This window comes from Cricetulus griseus, chromosome 5, assembly GCF_003668045.3.
Source record: "Cricetulus griseus strain 17A/GY chromosome 5, alternate assembly CriGri-PICRH-1.0, whole genome shotgun sequence".
NCBI classification, from domain to species: Eukaryota; Metazoa; Chordata; class Mammalia; order Rodentia; family Cricetidae; genus Cricetulus; species Cricetulus griseus.
This window is the reverse complement of record NC_048598.1, coordinates 175,742,035-175,755,796: the sequence shown is the minus strand read 5'-3', so window position 1 is coordinate 175,755,796 and position 13,762 is coordinate 175,742,035. Positions and strand designations below refer to the sequence as shown.

Genomic DNA, 13,762 nt, shown 5'->3' with positions numbered 1-13,762 from the left:
CAGTCAGCCATTAACCCTGTTCCTCTTCTCAGTCTCTCTACTCTGCCGGGCCTATAATAAATTGGTTAATATGTCTATTATGTCTCATGTCTCATCCTGTGCCTCCTCTTCTTCATTTTTAATTTAAGCAAAAGAGTAACAGGCTGGCTTATAGTTTCAGAGGTTTAGTCCATTATCATCATGGCAGGACATGGCAGTGAACACGCAGACATGGTGCTGGAGAAGGAGCTAAGAGTTCTACGTCTTGATCCAAAAGCAATAGGAATTGGATTCTTCTACATTGGGCAGTAGTTTGAGCATATATGAGATCTCACAGTGACACACTTCCTCCAACAAGGCCACGAGTTCTAATAGTGTCACTCCCTATGTGCCAAGCATTCAGACACATGAGTGTATGGGGCCATACCTATTCAAACCACCACAGTCCAGAAATTGGACTCTGAGCCATCCCTCCGTGCCACTTTTGATTTTCATTAGCAGAGTAGGGTGATCTAGTAACAAAACAGCTGCAATTAATGTTGCTAGTGTTCCAAGCTCCCAAACAGGCCTTTCAGGTTGGGATCTCGTGACAGCTTCCGCCGGTCCAGCTGTAACTACCGCTGCCTGCCTTCCTTACGGCTTTCTTCAAGAAGGTAAGAGGAGCAGCAGCAGTGACAGTGACAATCACTGTAACTGGCAACAGCAATGAGAGGCAACCGCACTCTGAGAGAACAGCCAGGGCCAAAATGACACCCAAAGGGCAAGTAGTGGAAACAGAGACAAGGAGGGGTAAGAGTCCGAGTACTCCAGGCCTATGCGTAACACTGTTGTCATCTCCTGCTGCTGCTCAAGGCTTCCCAAAACCCAAGGAATAAAAACATCTGCAAGGTGCCCAGGCTGCTCTGGTTAAAGACAAAGCAATAAGCTTCTTCTCTGCTCCTGTTTCCTTCAAGCTGGCCATGATTTTTTAATGCTCCCTTGAATCAGAAGAGCAGCTGTGTTTATCTCCATGCGACCCCATATGAAGGGAGGGGCTAGGCTCACAAATCGTCTGTCCTCCCCAAGGATAGTAACAATTTCTTGGAAGAGAAGAATCACTCTTTCGTGGTGCTGCCAGACTCTGGGAATGCAGCTTCGGTGAATGCAGCTTGGGTCACCTATGATACAGCTGCCTAAGTCACTTCAAAGCCTGTAAGTAGCTCCTCACCCAGGCTCCTTCCTGTAAGTCACCTCACTGAACTTGTTGGTTTGTTACACTGGACTTGAATGGGAGGGGGGTCATTTACTTGCTTTATCATTCCTCTTTGTATCTAGGGTGAATAGAAATTGGCAACCCAGGAAAAGTCACACAAGGCTTGGCACCCAAACAGGGCCTCGGCACAGAGAAAGATGAACAGTCTGTCTCCTGCAGTAAATGAGCTGTGATCTGAAGCTGCGATGTCTGAAGGCGGAGTGTGCATGGAAGGAATCCCAGGGTGGCCCTCATCTTCTATGTAGTATGGAGGGATCAGCCTCCTGCTATTTGAGTACAGGATACTCTCCAAACGGCCAGTGAACCAGAGACTATGTCGTAAGGAGGCCACGGTAAAGGGCTCTAGCGGGCCTGGCCGTGGCAAACTTGGTGCCCACAGGTTTGCCCTTTTCTCCCTTCCCTCTCCCTTGTTAAAAAGCATTAGATTACATTCCTAGAGCTGCCCCAAGGTTCATTCCCCATACGGCCACTGACTCATTTCTGAGACTAAACACCAAGATCCAACAATCAAAATTCATTATTTGGCTAATAAGTCCAATCAGAGCTTACCAGCTCCCCCTAACACAGACTCCCTCTTTTTCTCCTTAAAGACACATTCCTGCAGGCTGGGGAGATGGCTCCGTGGTTAAGAGCAGCGTGGCTGTTCTTCCAGAAGACCCATAGGTTCAATTTCCAGCACCCACATGGCAGCTCACAACTGTCTGTAGTTCCAGTTCCAGAGGATCCGACACCCTCATACAGACATACAAGCAGGCAAAACACCAATGAACATGAAATAAAAATAAATTTAAAAAGACACACTCCTGCAAAAACAAAACAAACAAAACAACAACAACAAAACCGGCTTTCAGCTTGTAGCCTCCCCAGTGCTGAGAATTTGTTGTTGCCCTGTAACAACTGGGGGGCGGGGGGGGGGTCCTTTAACATTGGTCCTGAAATCAAATCTATCTACAGGACCCACAACCTGGTTCTCACACTTTCCAGACCAGCACTTCCCATTCGCTGCAATCAACAGCGGCTAATGGGTGAGAGTTTTCCCCTTATGCTCCCCAAGACACCAGGTGATGGCTGTTGAGTATCAAGCATCCCTGCTCTGTTTTGTGGGGGTGGGGAAAGCGCATCCCACCTTGGCCTTCAGTGTTGAGTCCGGCTTGGTTGGCAAGTTCTTCTTTCATTTTTGGTGGCCCCTCTTGGTGATGGAGCTGGGGTGACGACTCCTCCCTTACAGAGGCCTCCTTAACAGACACACTGGAAGCCCAAGGATGCCTTGGCTCTTGACCTTGGCTCGCTGGCCACCAATAGAGATGGGATCTGCTCCCTCCGGCCCGGACTGAAAACCCCTACTCACACACATTGCTAATGCATCTTAACACTCAAAATAGCCCCTATAGACCCTAGAAAACCAAACAAAATGACAACCTTTACAATCTAATGGGAACGGACCGGAAGAAGGAGATAAACCTCTCTTTTCCTCTCCCTCTTTTCCTCCCGAGACATCTCCAGTGCCTCCGCCTGTCCCCGCCGCCTGCTTTCCTGAAATCTTCTCGGTGCTCCATCCATTTGCAGTTTCTGTTTTCCTATTGGCCATCCAAACCTCTGTCACAGCTCCAAAGTAACACTGTGGCTGGGAGAGCGCCCGCCCGCCCCGTCTGCCCTTCCTGCCACCCCTCTGAAGTCTCCGGCTCATAGGCAAAGCCCAGGTGGCCTTGCAGCCTCAGGCCCCCCTTCTTTCAGCCTGCTTCCTGTGCTTGGAAGTGTCACCGAAGCCCCACCTCCTCCCGCACTCTCTCTCCAGGAGCCTGTCCCCTCCTGCAGCCCTGCCTCCTCCTCCCCCTTTGCAAACCCACTGGGGTCCCTGCCCATGCTCACCCCTGTTCCACTCCTGCCTCCACTGCCAGCCGCTGCCTCTGCTCCCCACCTTTGATTCCGCTTATTCCTCGCCAGGCCTGCCCACTCTACACGGCCCATCCTGACTCATAGGCCCAAACCAGGTGTCTCTGAACCAAGGAGACATTTGGCATCTCCCCTTTCCCTTATTCGCATCTCTCCCTAGCGTTCTCTCGCCTCTCCCCGGGAGCAGTAATAATATACTTTGTGGCCCTCTCCCTCCTTGTCAGCCACTTTCTCAACCCTTTCCTGGCCTGAGACTGCAGTCCTGCCTGCAGACAACACTGGCTCTCAGCTCTCACCAGCGGGTCCACAGCCTCTGCTCTCAGGGTTAGTTCTCTCTCCCTGCACGGAACAGCCTGCTCTGTGCTTTCCAGCTTAGACGAACACGGGATCCTCAAATCTCTTACCTACATTTCCGAAGTCTCCTCTCTCCACTTCTCCTCGGCGGAGTTTCATTCTTTCTCTGTCTCTGTCTCTCTGTCTCTGTCTGTCTCTCTCTGTCTCTGTGTCTGTCTCTCTCCCCTCTCATGCCCCATTCCCTTTCTCTGTGCCCCTCCTCCTCTTTTCCTCAGCCTCTATTTGTACCCTCTCGCTCACTCTCCAAAGCCCCACTTCTTTAGTCATCCCCACTCTCTGTATGGGATCCCCCCTCCTTCCCTTGCTGTTCATCACAAACCCTTCTCAGTTACACTGAAAACCCCACTGCCTACATCTCCAAATCCCAGTCCCCCTACCCTTGACCAGCCCCAGAGGTCTCAAACCCATCATCCATTCCCTTTTATCCAAGCAGTTTCTATGCTATGCCTGGCTTCTTCACCCTAGGATAAACAAACACCCACATAAACAAACACCTAACAAAACCATCAGCCTCATCCAAGACCTTCACACCATTAACACTGTTGTTGTCCCTCTCCGTCCCATGGTCACCTTCCTTCCAGGCCCTGTGGACCTGTCCTGCCTTCTCCCTTTTCTTTGGGATGTAGATGACCTCCTTTGTGGTCCTTCCCACTCTGATGGCCAACCTGATACCACCTCACTCCTCAATTTCCTCAGCTCCAGGCGTTACCGTAGCTCACCTCCCAAAGCTCAACTCTCCCCTACTAAGTACCTGGCTCAGGTTCTCTCTGACCCCAATCCTTAAACACCTCACTTAAGAAGGTCTTGCTCATCTCCTTATCTCTGCCCTCAACAAAATCCAAACTGCTTTCCTTTTTTTGGAAATTTGGCCAGTTTCTTCCACTCATCACTCCCTGGATACTCACTTCTAGTACATCCTTTATACCAAGCTGCTTCTAGGTCTCCCATGAGTCTCTTCCTCCCATTGACAATACTTTAAGCTCAGAAATGCTCTCCTCTCGGGCCCCAGCCCTCTGCCTCCTCCCCAGATCTATGCAGCCCTTTCCATCTCTACACTTCCAACAAACAAGGTTATGCCCTTGAGATCTTGAAGCACTTTCTAGGGCTGACCTTTGTCCTGTGACTTACCTCTCCAAAACTCTAGACAAAAACCACCTGAGGCTGGCCTGTCTATGCATGCTCTTGCGGAAGCCTTCTGCCCATCTCTAAATCTATCAAATAACTCTGGGATCCCCACTAGCAAGCCTGTTGCTACCAGGATCCCTCAACTCCTGTAAGACTTTAAAACAAAAACAAAAACAAAAACACAAAACCTAAGCCTACAATGTATATCAATGAGCTAACCCTGTCTCTACTATACAACCCCCTGCCTTTCCCACTCACCAAGTTACAGTCTCAGAAAATGTCTTAAGGTATGCAAATACAGGGCTGGAGAGATGGATGGATCAGCAATCAAGAGCACTGAATGCTCTTCCAGAGGTCCTGAGTTCAATTCCCAGCAACCACATGGTGGCTTACAACCATTTGTAATGAGGTCTAGTGCCCTCTTCTGGTGTGTATGCATACAACATGCAGGTAGAACACTGCATACATAATAAATAATAAAACCTTTAAAAACAGTATGCAAATACAAGTTATGAGGTCTGAGGATATGGAAGGTTAAGTATGTGGTGATATATTATTTATGATTTATTAATGCTTGCCTGAGGATTCAGAAAGCAAAGTTAGCCACAAGCCATAGAAACCAGGCACACACCTTAATCCCAGGACTCAGGGTTCCCAGGTAGATGGATCTCTGTGAGTCCAAGGCCACCCAGATCTATACAAGATTGATCCAGCCCAAAAGAGAAACAGCTCACACAAAGATGATCTCAGCACCTGGGACCACACACTTTTAATCCCAGCATTAGGGAGGTATATAAGACAGGAGCAAGGTCTCAGTATCAGGTATTCATTCTCCAGCTTCGCTGAGGAGAGGCTTGGTGAGAGCTCATGGAGACAGGACTAGCTCTTTCAGCTGAGGTAAATTAAGAGCTAGTGACTGGCTGCTTTTCTTTTCTGATCTTCAGGCAAGCTTTAATAAGTCATAAATAATATATCACCACATAAGTAAGCTATGGAAATATGTAAATGCAAATTCAAATCTTTTAAGGTCCGACGATATGAAAGCTTAAGTAGGTTGTGAGGGTCTGAGAATGTGATTTATTGGTCTAAGAAAGTAATTTAAGGTGTATGCAAAGTTATTTCAGATTTCTTTCCCCCATGTGTGTTATTGTTTGGATTCCAAAACCTTTACTATAACTCAAAGACATAAATCTACTGCCCTTTCTATGATATGGATTTCAATATGGATTAAATCAACTTGAATTCACCTGTCACAAATTCAGTGGACTCCTGAGAGGTAATCCTGTGTACCAGCAACCTAAGTTTCCCTACCTGTCTACTCCTGAGGGTGGGATCTCCCACCTTTCCCCTCCTCTCTTCCTTTTCCTGGTCTTGGGGCTCCCCTTCCCCAACTACAAGGTCCATAAGCATAAAAGTTTCAAATGTACATCTAAGATTAAAAAAAAAAAAATCCTGAAACTCCTTAGCTTTACCTCTGTCTTCAGTCCATCCTAGCAGATTTCAAAGCAGCTGCGGAGTGCTCCAGAAACTCAATCGCCCCAGAGGTTCTCTCTGAATCTGCCTCCTAGACAGCTCTAAAGTGACTAGCCCCAGATGGTCCAGCCTCACAAACTGCTCCAATGCTGCCTGTGCTTGCCTAGCCCTAGATGGTCCCAAAGGTCCTAGCCATGAAGGGAAGCAGCCTGTTCTCCTCAACCTTGACCAACATTCCAGATTCCTTGGATCCCTAACAAAAACCCCCTCCCCCACCCCGAAATCAACAGGAAACAGCCAGAGAGAAAGATGCCCACTTACCCAACACCCAGCAACCCAATTATAAAACAAAAAGGTGGGAATGAAGGGCTCTAGCAGGCCTAACCATGGCAAACATGGTGCCGACAGTTTTTTCTCTTTTCTCCTTTTCCCTCTCCCTTTGCTAAAAACCATTAGATTACTTTCCTTGAGTTGGCCTCCAAGGTCCATTCCCTATTTGGCCACTGACTCATTCCTGGGACTAAACACCAAGGCCCAACAATCAAAGTTCATTATTTGGCTGATATGTCCAATCAGGGCTTACCAACTCCCTCTAACACAGACTTCCTGTTTTTCTCAAAAAAACAAAACAAAACGAAAACAAAAAAACACTCTGCAAAAGACACCTGCTTGCTTGCTTGCTGTCTGCCTCTGTAGCCTACTCACCTGCCTGGCTCTCCAGGGTAATAAATAACCTTTGTGCTGAGAATTTGGTGTCTGGGTGTCTCCTGTACTGACTGTCAGGGTGTGTCCTGTACCAACTCTTGGGGTCCCCACCCTCCCTTACACCTGACACATGCTGGTCGCTGTCTGGCTCTTGGTGTGGGCAAAAAGACATGCAACTAAAGCTGTCTGTAAGGAAGGAATGACAACTGGGAAAAGACGCATGACACCATCCTTCACATTAACTTTTGATTTTGTGTAAAAAGCGGGGGTGGGGTGGAGGATGAAAGGACTTGCTTGTTTCCTAGTGTTGCTGGGGCATAAAGGAAAGAGCTCAATCTTCCCTAAAGAGCCCTTTCGTGATCCAAAATCTCAGCACCTGTAAGAAGAACTGGACGGGGGAAGGGAGAAAGTGAAGAACTGTAAACAGTTTTTCTCGTGAGCAATCCTTAATGCGGAAGTAAGAATTCATAATTCGGTATGCAGATAAGGGACTTGAAAACCGGAAACTGATAATCAGAACAGAACATCCTGCCTCTGAACTGTTTGAATTGGAGGAAGACTTTTAAGTAAGAAATAAAAGAGCTTCTCACAGCCTGACTTGTGAGGCTGTGGTATGAGGGGTATTTCATGCTCACAAGGGTTAGCCGGGGGGTGGGGGGTGGGGGGGCTTCAGAGATGCTGTCAGCCCTCTGCAAAATGTTTCCTACAGGATCAGTCTGAGTGCTGTGGATGCAGAGAAATCCAGTAATGTAAGCATTAGTTCCTCCTAGACACAAAGGTTCCAACAGCTGAGGAACTATGAGATAAACCAGACAAGCCATTGCAGACACTTGGTTATACTGACTGTTGTCCTGGTGAATGCCGGATACCAGAAGGCAACAGAGGAATGACAGGTATTGTTGTGGAAGTGGGGCATGAGGGAGACAGTGTTTGATGTTCCATGCACCTGGCTAGATATAGGTCTGTTCCATAAAAGAGTTAAGAGAGAAGCTAATTCAGGAGGAATTTGTGGCTTTGTTTGGGTTCTGTAGCTTAATGCTTGTGAGCTAGGAGAGGCTCTGGAGGCTTTGAGTGGTTTACATTGGCATGTAAATAAGGTTTTTTTGTTTTCTGTCCTTGGCTGTCCTGGGAACTCAGTCTAGGCTGTCTTGAACTCACTGAGATCCACCTGCCTCTGCCTCCCAAGTGCTGGGATCAAAGGTGTGCGCCACCACCTGCCCAGCTTGGTTTTTATTTTTTTATTTTTTTATTTTTCCTGCCTGGCTTGTTAATAAGGTTTTTAAGTTGATGACGAAGCACTTAGGAAGGAATGAAAACCCAAAAAGCCAGTGATGGTCACTTTTCCAAAAGATAGGGTCTCAAGTATCCAAGCCGGCAGCTTCTAGTTCTCCTGCTGTGATTATAGGCGTGTTCCACCACTTCCAAGGCTTCATTGATTCTAGGCAAACACTCTGCCAACTGAGCTGCAACTCTGGCACCCCGGCAGGTCTCTCACAAGCAAATTTCACAAAATTTGTGTCAAGCCAGAGTTCCCATGGGAGATAATGATAAACATCCAAACAGAGTATTTGTGAGCCTCAGGAAGACTTTAAATCTGGACTGACAGTTCCCCGATGGCATAGATGGTAGAGCAGGTGAAAAAGGATGGAGTTGTCCTGCTGGTAGGAAAGCGTCTTCCCCACACGGACTACACCATGTGCACTTCTTCCAAGAAAATATACCAGTGATGAAGATTGTTTACCGGGTCCTCTTCAGAAGCCAGTGGCTGCGGCACCATTAAGACTGTCAGATTCTGAGAGTGTTGGGCAGGCTCACTTTTCCTCATCAGTTTGTCCCTTGAGTTCATTTCTAGAAAGGATATAAGGGACCAGGCGGTGGTGGCGCACACCTTTAGTCCCAGCACTCAAGGGCGGCAGAGGCAGGTGGATCTCTGTGAGTTCGAGACCAGCCTGGTCTACAAGAGCTAGTTCCAGGACAGCCTCCAAAGCCACAGAGAAACCCTGTCTCAAAAAACCAAAACAGAAAAAAGACACAAGGGGGATTACAACCTGGGAGAGGGAAGAATAGGACTTATTTTTGAGATCACATCTTAACCTCACCACTCGGCTCTTTCCTGTCTCCCTCTTCCACTCATCTGAGAAGAGTGTGGCCACATCCAGGAGACTGGGTCTTCCTCACCTTGGTCCTTTTTCCAAGGGCTTTCCACAGTTAATCCCCCCCCCCCCCCATTGGGAGGGATTCCCAGAACATGGTTCATCCTGCAGGCCAGCAAGGGAACTGCAGAGTATTGAGCCTAGTTGAAGGGCCTGCCTGAAGCTTTTGGTTCTGCTTTTTCTTTAATTCTTGTACTCTGAAATCTGTTTTCTGTATCAAATGTACTCTCAGAAATAGCATAGCATGAAACCACCAAGGGGAAAGAAGTGTTTCTGTGACCACTTCCTAATTAGCCTTTCTCAGAATCATGACTCATCCCGGGCAGGGTCCAGTTCAGCTCCGGATTCTCACAGAGGGCAAGAACCCCTCATAGCGACCACACACTGGTTCTGTCCACAATGGCTTTGAAGAACTCAATTTGATTAGGACTCTATTGGTTCATCACTAATAAGAGTTTATTGTGTTAGCTCATGTCCCAGGCACAATTACGATGAAATTGTAAATTTTATATACCCCTCTCTTTTTAAAAAGCTGATTTTTAAAGATGATAAATTCTCACCATGTATCCCAGGTTGGTCTGGCACTAGCCACCAACCTGCCTCAGCTCCCTGAGTGCTGGGGTTATAGGCTTATGCTATCACACCTGCTTCCAATTTTGTATGGTAGAAAATACTTCTGGGTGTATTCTTCAAGGAACTGATAACATCGGTGTTCTCCAGAGAGGATTGCTGTGAGCCCTGCTCACATTATTTGAATCTGAGGTAACTGTCTAACCTATGCAATTCAAAATAAATAAACTTCCAGGCTGTACACTTCACATTGGTTCATTATTAAAGATATTGCCATGCTCAAAGACATTTTAGTCAATTTTTTTAAAAAAACTATTTCAGTCTGTTTTATATTTGGTTCAATTTTAACTCTACCCTTTCTCATTGGCTGCTTTGTGGGATTTTAAGAATGGAGGTGACTTCAAACGTTCTTTCAGAAGACTGGTCTACAATCTGGATTGTGTTGGGCCTTGAGTTGTGGCTGTAGAGGAGAGAATGACACGGTGCCTGTCTTCTAAAATCTTGGGGGGGGGGCACCGCAAATATCTCACAAGGGGAAGAGTCAAGTTGGGTTTTATGCATTGCTTCCCATGGAAGTAATGACTTAAGCTTAGTCTTGACAGTAGGTTATACAGGAGGAGAGGTGCCCTCCCAGTGGATGCAGGCTACATGGGCAGGGTACATGTTTAAATGGCCACAGCCAGTTTCATGCTGTTTTGCTCCTGGCATGCTCTCAATTCTTCACTGACATAGAGGTATGGGCCTTGTAAATATAACAGGGTACCAGAACTTTGTAGGTCTCAAGACCTTAGTCCAACTGACTTCATGATGAAAGCACCATTCAGGCACATAGCACCACCCACCAAAACTAAAACGAAGACCCAATCCATCAAAGTCCATAGTTCTGGGAAAGTCTCTAAATGTACTAACCTTGGTTTTTGGCTTTGGTAGTTCTGCTTCTGGCTAACTGTTCTGTTATCTGATGTATGTCAACTCTGAGAAAGTTTGGGTATATACTGGGATTCTGAACACCCAGGATAGTCACTGGCAGGCCAATAAAGACTCTCTATTTGCTTAAATCCACATCTGAGCAGTCTTCTCTGGTGAATACCCCACAACATAAGTAGACAGTGTGATTGCTCTTATTTATCTCATTTATTTCTTTGAGATCTCCTTTTATCTCAGGCAGGGCTTGCACTGTATAGCCAATACTGACCCCACTTTCTGTTCCTGCTGCTTCTGTCCCTGGTGGTATTGCAATTGCAGCTGTGTTCCATCTGCTTACACAGTGCTAATCCTTGAACCCAGGGCTAGGATTACTGTACTAGGTAGGAAAGCACCCCTGTCAATGGAGCTACATCAAGAGCCCTGCTCTTTTTGTTTTTGCTTTGCTTTAATACACGGCAAATCAAGGAAGCACAGAACTCACTGCTAAACTCGCCATCGGTTTATTAGCAGGAAGTGTACCGGTCAGGATTTGAAAGTTGAGTGAAGAAGGGGAGAAAGAGCAGGCAATGGTGGCAGGCGTTTCTCTGTGAGTTCAATACCAGCTTGGTTTACACAGCCAGTTCCAGGACAGCCTCCAAAGCTACAGAGAAACCCTGTCTTCTTGAAAAACACCACCACCACCAAACAAAACAAACAAAGAAAAACACCAAAAAACAAAACTGGGGGAGAAAGGCAGTGGAGACTGAGATTCCTTTCGGGCAGGTCTCAAACCTCAGTGGGAACGCGCAGGATGCTTAGGACAGTGCATGGCAAATCTGAATGCCGGAATCCAGCCTCAGGCTGGTGGTCCAAACTTTGTAGATGAAACCGTGAGAGTGGTAAGGTGGGGGTATCCAAATACAAGGGGCTGTAGGGATCGAGGAATTGTGAACAGGGAGGTGGCCAGAAATTAAGGAGCCCCTGTATTACAAAGCAGGTGAGACGTACAGATGATGGCTTGCTGTGGGTGGGCTGAGCCTCAACTCTGGCTCTGCTTACTACCTCAGATTCCCTGACTAACCAGTTCCCTCTACCCAGTGTCAGTTTATACCGTCTTATATTTTGGCTAGATCAAGTTAAATACAAATCATTTTGACCTTCTTGGTCAATAGGCATGTAGTCCTGCTGGGTAGGCAGGCTGTCTCTGGGTAACACCCAAGTCCTTTAAGTTCAATCCAGGCCATTGAAACTCACTCTGGACATCTTGAGCAAGAAAAGTAGTGCAAGGGATATTTCTGAAAGGCTTTTTTTTCCCCCCCAGAAACTGGTAACAGTGACTTCATTTGGAGGAGGGCTGGATAGGCAAGGGGGACTGGCTGAGAGTGTGCCCTGCAGGCTGGCAGGGGGCTCGAAGTTCTCAGGGAGAGGGAAGAAAGACTGGAGTCAAGGAGAGGCGTGTGGGTTGGGGGTGGCGGTGACCTGGCTCTGGTTTCCAGGTGCAGGAGACCACAGAGGAAAGGGCACGAAGAGACTTAGGACCAATCTTTTTCCAGACGGTGGAGTGCTGCCCAGTCCGGGCAACCATCTGCTGTTGAACCCTGGGAAAGGGCAGGCTGGGGCTCCCGAGTCCCTCGGTGGGCTCCTCCCCATGCCCTCATCTGTTTTAGGCGGTGGTAAGAAAGCTCCTGAGACGGGTGGAGTAGCCCGTACAAAACACAAAATTATTATTATTTTTCCCGTTTCTGGAGCCATTCCCTGGGGGGGTGGGGGGGTGGGAAGATGCCCTGACATCACAGCCTTCTGCCTCCTCCGTCTGTCTCACCACGCCCCAGGCTCTGCCCTCTTTGGCTTCTCTCCCCGCTCTCCTGCGGCTCGATTCCTCGTCTCCCCTTTCTTCTTCCTCCCTCCGGCTCCCCCGCGATCTTTGGCCGGGAAGCGGGCCAGCAACGCCGCGGCAGCGGCATCGTCGGCACGCCCGCGGAAGGTGGGCGGGGAGGAAAAAAAAAACAGCTTTGCGCGCGCGCGCGCGATTTCTGTGCGCGCGAAAAAAGACGCCCGGAGGCTCGCCCAGGAGGCGGTGCTTAGCCGGCGGTGGGGGGGCGGGAGCGGGGGCGGAGCCTGGTCGCAGGTATGACGTTTGTGGGCGTGGCCAGGAGCGCGTCAGTTCTCGTGAGAGCCGCGACTGGTGACTGGGCGCGAGGGCTGTCGCGTCCGGGCGGCGCGCGGGCGTGTTTGAATGTGGTGCGAGCGCGGGAAAGCGATGGGACCCCGGTGACGGGCACGCCGCGCGGTGAGTGAGTAGCGCCCGGGTGACGCAGCCAGTCCGGGTCCCTTGTCCGCCGTCGCCACCCGTCCGCGGCGCTCGTGGAGGGGGAGAGGACCCCGGGCGGACCACCGTGTGACAGGGGCTCGCCCGGGAGGACCTCAGCGTCGAACCCGGGCTGACGAGGGAGGAGGAGCTCGGTCGAGGACCCAGGAAGAGGGCCCGGGTATGACGAGAGGTCTCCCAGAAAAGCAGGCTCGAGGGTGACCTAGAGAGGACCCGGGCTCGCCCGGGAGGACCTCACACCAGGGCCGTCCTTGATGCTCGCACACTAGGGAGGATGCTGGACTTGAATACGGGATGACACAGGGAGGACCCCGACCCCACGCCCAGGACTGACCGAGCGGGAGGATCCTGGCGCTGACCTGATCAAAGGAGTGAGCAGCTTTGCAAGCCTGGCATCCGTTAGACATCGCTGGTCCGGGTAAGTTGCCAAAGGCGTGCGTGGCGCCCTCGAGAAAGCAAGCAGAACGGTCGCCGGGATTAAGGAAAAGTTGTTGGTCCTGGTTCGCCCCCGCTTCCCGCTCCGTTTTGTTCGTCTGAAACAAAACAAAACAGTTATGGTTTGCAATTCAGCCACGTATGCTAGTTGCGGGACGGAGTGGCTGAGCTTAAGGTTTACTGACGTGAGGAGTTGCCAGGCTGACGTTGCCTTCTGCTTTTATTCAGTTTAAAGTAGGCACCCGTGTTTGTTGTGACTCACTGTCTCCAGGATTACTGTCAGTAATTTCGCACATCCCTCTATTTGCCGTCCTATTGCAAATGAGCGCTGTCACTTTGCTGTGTCTTGAGTAGGGTCACCCTAGCACCAGGTGTAAAGGTAAAATAGGCTTTCCCAGGAGATCTCATGCAGGACGGAGAATGAGCAAGTTCCCTTGAGGAACTGTAGGAGTGGAGAGTAGGATGCCAAAGCCAGGTGCAAATGCAACATCGCTGTCTAACAAGCTCCCTGGTGACCCCAGCTGCTGTTGTGTTTTCCTTTGCCTCTCACTTGAAAAACAAGAGAGGATCTGTTGGGTGGGGTCTTAG

General features: G+C 49.1%; 1 protein-coding gene across 7 annotated transcripts in view; it reads left to right on the top strand.

Annotated features, from left to right (window-relative positions):
• The first annotated feature begins 12,576 nt into the window (after positions 1–12,576).
• Positions 12,577–13,762, top strand: part of Ncapg2 (non-SMC condensin II complex subunit G2) — a 62,836-nt gene continuing 61,650 nt past the window's right edge. For 2 of the 7 annotated variants that reach the window (XR_004770083.1, XM_035445137.1), the window contains exon 1: positions 12,678–13,157. The gene's annotated coding sequence lies outside the window, so the exon portion shown is untranslated. Of the gene's footprint in view, positions 13,158–13,762 lie in introns of all 7 variants that reach the window. The other 5 variants (XM_035445136.1, XM_035445135.1, XM_035445138.1 and 2 more) reach the window with 5 other exon arrangements.